The 8921-nt window shown below is 31.6% G+C and overlaps 1 long non-coding RNA gene across 1 annotated transcript; it reads left to right on the top strand.

Moving 5' to 3' along the window:
* Nucleotides 1-333: 333 nt before the first annotated feature.
* On the top strand, nucleotides 334-2992 carry LOC127714892 (uncharacterized). Its single transcript, XR_007987982.1, has 2 exons — nucleotides 334-451; nucleotides 2558-2992. It is a non-coding gene; the product is annotated as an uncharacterized LOC127714892 (long non-coding RNA).
* Nucleotides 2993-8921: the final 5929 nt, after the last annotated feature.

The following is an 8921-nucleotide window of genomic DNA, read 5'->3' as shown; positions in this document are numbered from 1 at the left end:
TGGAAAAGATTTTGATTATAACCCATTCAGTGCACAGCAAAGAAGAATTCCTAACGAAGTCGGTGGTTCTCTCCGGGCATTCAGGTTTCCTCCACCAGTACAAACTGACCGCCACGAAATAGCCAAAAGTAATGAAATCAGCATAAAAACATTCCATTAACCAATCAATCAAATAATTAAAAATTAAAGAAAAGTTTTCTGAAAGTGTCAAGATTGTCTCAACTTTAGATTTACCAATAAAAATCAAGATATGCACAGCAATTTTATTCTATAAAAACCCTGTCACCAAATGTCCAACAATGAGATGAAAGTGCGTAAAAAGGCGCCCTTGAATGTTTCCGTTTTAAACTGTTGACGTACATCCTTCTATAGTTTCCGTTTAAAACTAATTGTAACTTTACTTACTTTCAGTAGTCGCAATATCATCACTCCATTAACTCTTTGATTGAAGGTAAATATGATTTAATCTATTAGACTATTATGAGATAAATTAAGATATGTTTAAAATGTACGATTTTGAAGAGTTTGACTAGAAGATCAAATTGTGATTCTTTTCAGAGCACTACACATCAATTTTTGCTTCATTTTGTTCAATGTCTAATTATTATACTTTTTTGTTGGCGGTTGTGTGTTATTTTAGCCTTTTCATTTAGCTTTGGTATTTTCTGTCTTCTTCCAATTACAATTTCATTGTCTTTATTTACTTTTTGTAATTGGATATGAATAAGAATTGAGGTTATAAAACATAATTTTCTTATGATATTTGGAGGTTTAATTTTTTTTCTCACTTATCAGCGTTAAGGTTGGGCAACCTCACAAGTTAATTCTTTTAAATGGTTTAAGGTCTTTAAACAGTATTATTCGTAAAGAAACTTCTGTTATCAAGCTAGCCATAGAATGATGACAATACTTCCATTTTTAATTATATCTAATTACTATAATCATTTGATTTAAAATGATAAATGTTAACTTCTTATTTCAACACTTTTTGAAACCAAACGGCTAGACCAAGTTTGATTATTACTGCGAAATATCATGTAGTTTGTGTTGTATCACCAAATGTTAGATTAAGATGAGGTTTGTTGTTTGTAAAGTGTCTTAGTTGCTTGGACAAATATGCAAAAAAAATATCCAAACTTTTTGTTTATAGTCTGAATTTGCGGTATTCATAAAAATCACAAAGAAGAATTAGTGCTGGAAAGTATTTTTTAAATTTTAATTAATTAAAAAATATACTATTTTATGCAACTAGAAGTCAAACACAAACAAAGTTAATCAAGTATGAAATGTAGTGACTCCTTATTTAACGAAATTGACTAAAATTGTCTAATTGTGATGTAATACCACTATTAATGTCCCAGGTTAGTGAAGGATTGGGCACTCGCAAACATGTTAAAACCTGCCAAATTCTTTATGTGCCCGTCCCAAGTCCAGAGCTTGTCATTCAGTGGTCGTCGTTTGATGCTGCATATCATATGTCGTTTATTTCTTTTTGAATTGTTTTACATTTTATTATATCGGGACCTTTTATAGCTTACTATGCTGTATGGGCTTTGCTCATTGTTGAATTGTTTAAGGCCGTATGGTGACCTATAGTTGTTAACATTAACGTCATTTGGTCTCTGGTGGATAGTTGTCTTGTTATCAATCATACCACATCTCCTTATGTTATACAATACTTGATAAAAGACCTAAAGCCATGGTGCATCATTGTTATTGACATACTATTATTTTATATCTACTAAGTCTATAATAGGCTTTTGAGAAAACTCCAGTCACCATTAAAATCGATTAAAATTTTTTTTATCAAAGATACCAAACTTAAAATTTGGTACGACAAGGACGCGTTTAGTCTATTATATAAGACTCTTCAATGGCGCTCGAATATAAATGAAAATGGCTTCAGCCTTATGATGTCTTAGGAAGGCGTCACAGAACAAAATTTGCCTTCCATGACGTCATCAACTATGTCAACGACTGTTGGTCCGTTTGTAGAGATGAATTCAAACTGCAATTTGATAAAACATTTTAGATATTGGTATTGTGAAAGAACAAAGTCTTTTGAATATGTACTTGTTCGTAGTAACGGAATTTAATTCTGAGTATTTTACATGTTTTCAGTCTCTGTATCTAGGTTTAGAATAATGAATAAATATGTTATCGCTTTATAAAAACAAAATTAAAAAGTATTCCAAAAAAAACACGTACTGCAAAAATATATGTAGAGAAAATTGTTTTATATATTATAAACATTTATAACAGCAAGTCATAATCAAAGAATTAAAACATGCAGAAGACACATAAAACTCTGAAAACTTGCTACTAGGTTATAAAATCCATGCCGTAGTACACTTTCATAGACAATATATACTAACCAATTTCTTTCGTAACAATAAAATAGAACATGAGCACCAAAATGTTTATTCACACTTTATCAACCTATTGCTAAATCTTTCTACAGTGCTTTTGAATGACGGAAACATTGAACGTTGAAAAACGTGTGAAAATACTAGACATCAATTTTAAATACATTAATTTAGCTTTAATTATTTTCCAGATGGGATTGAAACTGAGGACAAGTGTTACCATAGTTTGTATCGTCTTGATATTAGTAGGAAGAACATCTGCTGTTTTCTGCACAAAGCAATGTATTACGACTGCCTTTGGATGTTTTAATAGATGTGATGTCAATTATTATCGTAGCGGTAGAGGGTATGATGAGTACAGAAGATGTGTGAATACCTGTCGAGTGAGTTGTTATGAGTGTTCGCTAGAATGCAGTGACTCTACCTACTCGTGCAAAGATTACTTTAATCTTAATTGAAACAGTAATTTCTATTGTTAAGAATTATTTCTTTGATACATTTGTATATCTGGACTCTGACTATACTAGTTTTATCAAGCTTGTCTTCATAGGCGCATAATAAAGATTTTGATATTAAATTAATTAATAGGATATTTAGATAATAATAAATACTTTTATGTACTTTTGTATGAATCTTTTTCATTGATTCTCTTGACATATATGCTTTTAAATTCGCCAGCTTCCGTTACAGGTGAAAAAAAAATGACACTAATAGTAAATACATTGGATATCTAGTTCAGTATTCAAGATCTCATCTTAAATTCTTTGTTATCGACCTGACGAAAGGGAGACACTTGAATGAAGGTTGCTTACAAAACGAGCGAGATGTCAAACAGTTATACCATTACCATAAGAAAAACGACGGAAAGACAAAACAAATTAACAAAACATTGCTCAGAAAATAAAGGACCCCATAAAAAACCAAGGGTGAACTCGTGTGTTCCTGAAGGCCAACAATTTGTGTTCCACTAGTGATTAAAAAATGCCTAAGGTCTTATCTTACAAGAAAGGAAAATACAAACACAAAACATCGATACATGTTACTTATGTAACACAAAGTTTTGACAGAATATTAAAGTTGCAACAAGATTGTACAAGGCGAGGATAAACGAGACTTTTAGCTGTTGAGAAAACACATACACTTCGAATGATAAAACATTCTATTGCACAAAATATAACTGTTTCACTGAACAAACAAGCTAAACCAACACGAACCCCGTTAAAGCAAAAAAAGCTAAGGGTTTACACAGTTGCCATGGAAACAATTTCCTGCTCCACTAGTGACACACGTCGTGTCGCTCATACAAGATTTTACTCACATTCGACATTGTCACAATCGATACGGAATTGTGGTTTTGACAAGTGAAACTTATCTGTGGCATGTCCAACATTATTGTAAAAATCCGTTGTTGCTTGGATTTGTTCCGATCGGGCGATGGATTTTAAAAATTAAGTGTTTGTAAAGGTTAATGGAAGACGACGGGCGCTATGTTGTTGCGAGCTCATGGTTAATTGTATCTGTCAGTAGAAACATAACAACAACATTTTTGTGATTTACATAACAGAGAAACAAATAAGATGGTTTTACATTCGAACCTTACAGGATAGGTGTCTCACTCGCAATCATACCACATCTTCTTGTTTTTTATATTGTGAGCGCTCATCTTCCATTACAAGTTTTTAACATCACAACCTAAGAACTGTAATTATCTGTTGTTGATTGGTTTTGTTCCGAGCGGGCGAGTGATTTTAGAGAATAAGATAAAATTGTAAAAGTTAACGGACAACGACGGATGCAAGGATAGTGCAAGAGTAATTTGGTCTAGATTATAATAAAATCTGTCAAAAAGTACTTTTGCAGCTAGCATTACTTAAAAACCAGAGACCACCAGAGACAAAATGACTAAATAAAAAACCTAAATGTGATGTTCAGCAACGAAATAAATGACAACCACTTAATTACAGGATCCTGACTTGGGACAGGCACATACAGCATGTGGCGAAGCTAAACATGTTTGCTGGCACCAAACTAAATGAGGACAATGATGTAACAGAAAAAACTATGAAAATCAGTTGAAAAGGGTTTAACTCATCAGATCGATACAAAGTATAAAAAAAACTAACCAAAAGACACACAATATAGACCCGAGAGTGCACGCCGTTGCTGACAGCTAGTTCAAAGCAAATAAAACTAATAAAAATTCATCTTTCTCTGTCATTAGAAACATGATAACAACATAAGTTTAATTTAAAAAGCAGAGAAAATATAAATTTATTTTACTTTCGAACCTTAAATTTTCAATTTGGATACTGCAGTATACGCAGTATATATCATTTAGTCTCTGACGAACAGTTGTTTCATTGGCTATCATACACCATGTAGCTAAAATGAGCTTAAAATAGATAAGCCCCTGCTTTTTCAATTTCATTTACTTTTAAAAAAGTGAATTTAAAAAAAAATATAACTTACCAAAGAATAAAAATATCGAAATATTATTCAACCATACCGAATAACACATAATTGTATTCACGAATGCGCGTAGCGTATTTATGATGCTTTTCTAAAACTAGTTTTGGAAATTATACAATACCACATTAAGACCCAAATACATGTACCTGTAAGTGCAATGTTAATTGTCTCGATCCCAGAATTATGTGTCCAGTTTGGGTAACCTGGAATTTTTATAAGGTAAAGAAGGTTCATTTTTAACGTGTGTTCGTTTTGATATCCATGCAGATTTTGTAATATTTTCTACTGGCCGTTACGCTTAATTACACGCTAATCATCAACAACTTTTTTTCTCAAATATGTTTTTTTTTCTTGCTTTTGACACGAAAACTGCATATAAATGTAAAAGATTGAAAAAAGTATCTGTCGATTTAACCCATCACGCTGGCAAACAGCAGTTTTAACAGAGTATTTGACATTAAATGGAAAGAAATATCGTTTCCTCTTTTGCTTTTGATGCAGAAAGTATGTTTAAATAATTACTAAAAACATTATATTTTAAATAAGTGAAAATGATTGACATTATATGCATACTTATACCATACATTTATGTGTGCAGTGACTTGGATAATAAAAGTAGTCATGATGGAAAATGTTCTAGTATAGTATGTAGATCGGGCTGGTAAACTACCCCGGCAAAAATGTACGGACTCAATAGTATATAATATCAACAGACAGAGAACAGGTAGGATTTCTGTTTATTGCGTGAACCCCTGAGGGTTCACGCATACATATTATTTGATGTTAAAGTCTTTCGGAAGACAGGATATGCCTACATTTTTCTCGGAATACATCTGTTCTTTTCTATGGGGGTAAATTCAGTAAAAAATCTCCCATTGACTTTAATGCTAATCTATGTCTTTCATTAAATTTATACCTGATTTACCTTTAGAAATCAGAAGCTTTCATATATTATTCATTAAAGTACAAATGTACCCCAACTTTTGCAACAATAAAAACATAGGGGCATGCGGCATTTTTGGGCATTCACATGGCCTTTTTTACAAAAAGTGTAGCTGATTCGCACTTAATTCCTTTACTGACCCCATTACTTTTCAACCCTGTAGTAAAAAAATTTAGTGCATTCAGCATTCATTTTTTTTTTTTTTAACTCTGGTTTTGATCCATCTATCAAACAATATTTATTACAAACATTATCTACCAATCGGAGGAACAGGACTTCAGTTTTATACAGAAAGCTCTCCCCCAAATTGGCGGTCATTTACTTACTGAATTTAGCCCTATAAGGGACTTTTTAACTTCATTTCCTATTTTTCTGTATTAGTCATGTTATTTATTCAATTTTCAAGTTCCAGTTTCAATACAACATTCAAAAATGCTGAATTTGTAAAGATAGAGGAAAATTTATACTACAGCCCATACTGCGGTCAATGTGTATTTTGTGTATAAAGTTGCACATTGACTGTTTTTAAAAGAATGATGTAAAATACTATGCTCAATAAATATGAATTGTTTTCTGTATTTGATTTGACCAGTAATGCAAGTAGATCTAGAAACTAAAGTCTTGATGTACTTTTAGTGTAATTTTTCCGTATATGGAAGTTTTTCATTATATACCCTGAAAATACCACAAAAAGACTTTTCAAAGGCTTTTTAAGCTGTTTTGTAACAACAAAAAACAACAATTATGTTTCATTTTACTAAATCTGTGTTTTAATTACTTGTAACGTTCACAAAATGTCAATGACAACCACTCAGTAGAAATTCCTGTTAACCCAACATCAGGATGGTTTCTTCGCCAAAACTAGACAGCCAAAAATGAAGAAAAAAAGGTGCCAAATATGAAAAAAATAAGACTGGGTATGACCAATCTTTGCATTTGGAAGATTAAAGTAATAATTTAGAATGTTCAATGGCAATTATTTAACATAGCAATCCAAATTTGGGGGTTTAAACTCTCTATAAGTTTTTTATATGAATTATGTAAATTTGAGTGTGCGAACTTGGATAATGTAATTATTCATGTGTGTACGGCCTTGAAAATTTCAGGACGCACATTTAATATGTGATTTTCTTGGACAACAGGATGGTTATCTTAATAAACATTCCACACTACTTAGAGGGTGTAATCTTTGAGGGTGACACTTTGAGCGTCTCAATGTTTATATTTATGTGCATGGAACGAAAGAAATGGGTCATGTCAAAATGGAAGGAACCGATTTTGTCAATGTTGTTTACTACATAAGAACCCGGTTTTGTCTTTGTATAGGTCCCGGTGTTATATCGTTATGAAACTATTAAAAGCAACGTTAACACGGACATTGTCCATTGACAGAAAATCAATATATGTGAGCTTATTCATGAAAACCCATCTGCTGTTACAGCTGCTTTGGACATCACCTAATGATTTGTCTGGATTTGTTTGCTGTTTTATATAAACAGTTCAATCCACTATGAATTTTCATCCCTTAGTCTTGCATTCCGACGAGACCAAAATACTAATGTGAATTTTGAAAAAAAACCATGATAATCCAATTCACATACGTCCGATTTGGCGGAAGTCTGTTTTCTCGTTTTTAAAATGTTAAGAATGTATACTATATAGTTAAAATATATATATCAATGACGAAATATTTGGATATTGGTCCGATAAAGCAGACCATATTTTGACCTTTTAGGCGTCTTTTTTTTGTTCTGTGTAATTCGGCTGCAGTCACCATTGGCGTATACACATATTTTTTAATTTTTTTTGGGGGGAGGGGGAAGGGGGGGGGGGTAATCTCAATGTAATTTACAGAAATATAACAAAAATTGAGACAACCATGTCCACAAAAATATGTGTGTTAGATTATCTGGCAAGAAAACCTTAATACATTAAGTAGAAAGGGAATTTTTGAATTTTTTTACAATTCTGAAAATATTATAATTGTCCGAAAGAGAAAACATATACTAAATGCACATAACAAGGTGATCTTTAAGTAAGATAGTTTGTATTTGTAGAATTTTAAATCGTTAAACGGTTGTTTTACAAAACTCTTTTGTTCCATGAAATAAAAATGAATCGATTTTAAGCGTGCCATTTGCCCCCTTTACGTACACGGATTTTGTTTACAAGTCCTTATTCGTAGGTATATATATATATATATATATATAGTCAATCGCAATCATCTGTAAATAACTCTTAAGGATGTATTCTTCTGACGTTTCAGTCTCGTTGAAATCTCGTTCTGGAATTATTTCCAAAACATGTGATACAAGTGGAAAATATCAATGAATTTTAAAAATATTATAATCAAACATAACTCTGTGAAAAAATTGTGTATTTACAATGGATAGTTTTTGTGTAATCCAGTTTTCAAATTTTACGACCAATCAAGTCAGTCTTTTTAGCCCAAATTTTGAGAAAATGGGTGAGGTGTACAAAAAATGATTTTACAAGAATCATGTACATCCCATAACATTTTTGTCTTTTCAAATTTCTTAGATATGTATTTTTTCAATCATTTATAACAAAAAAGTTGAAATAATATTTTTGTCAGCTAATGTTCCTAAACACAGATAACAACGAGAAAACCTTGTATAAAGACCTAGATCAAAGAGTCTGAGCTATGTTTGCTGTTAATAAAACACAAGTTGAGTAAAATGTCATTTATTCAGAAATTAATTTAAAATGCAACTTACATCTTAACAATTATCATAGTACTGCATAAATGACAATGACTTTAATAAGCAAAGGTGGGGTTGAAAAAATGCCACACCCTAACATAATAAACATCATAAAAATGACAAAAATAAAAGTGAGTTGAAAAAATTTACTCACCAACATATATATATATATATACAAAGTATATAAACAATACAATGAATATTGTCCTTAATTGATGTTTAAAGAAAAATAAATGTCCTATATAATAACGCTTAAAAGGGAGGGAAATGGGAGGGTTTTCAGATAAAATTCAAAAACGATCTTTTCTCTCTTCCAAAACAAAGGCGAATGACCGCATGTCCGAGCACATGTAGAAATTTGATATCAATTACCGATCTCAAGAACTGACCAATCAGATAATGTAATTAGATGATCATGCA

The sequence above is a fragment of the Mytilus californianus genome, unplaced genomic scaffold (assembly GCF_021869535.1).
Source record: "Mytilus californianus isolate M0D057914Y unplaced genomic scaffold, xbMytCali1.0.p SCAF_9, whole genome shotgun sequence".
Lineage (NCBI taxonomy): Eukaryota > Metazoa > Mollusca > Bivalvia > Mytilida > Mytilidae > Mytilus > Mytilus californianus.
The sequence above is the reverse complement of the archived record's forward strand: the minus strand, read 5'-3'. Positions and strand labels throughout refer to the sequence as shown.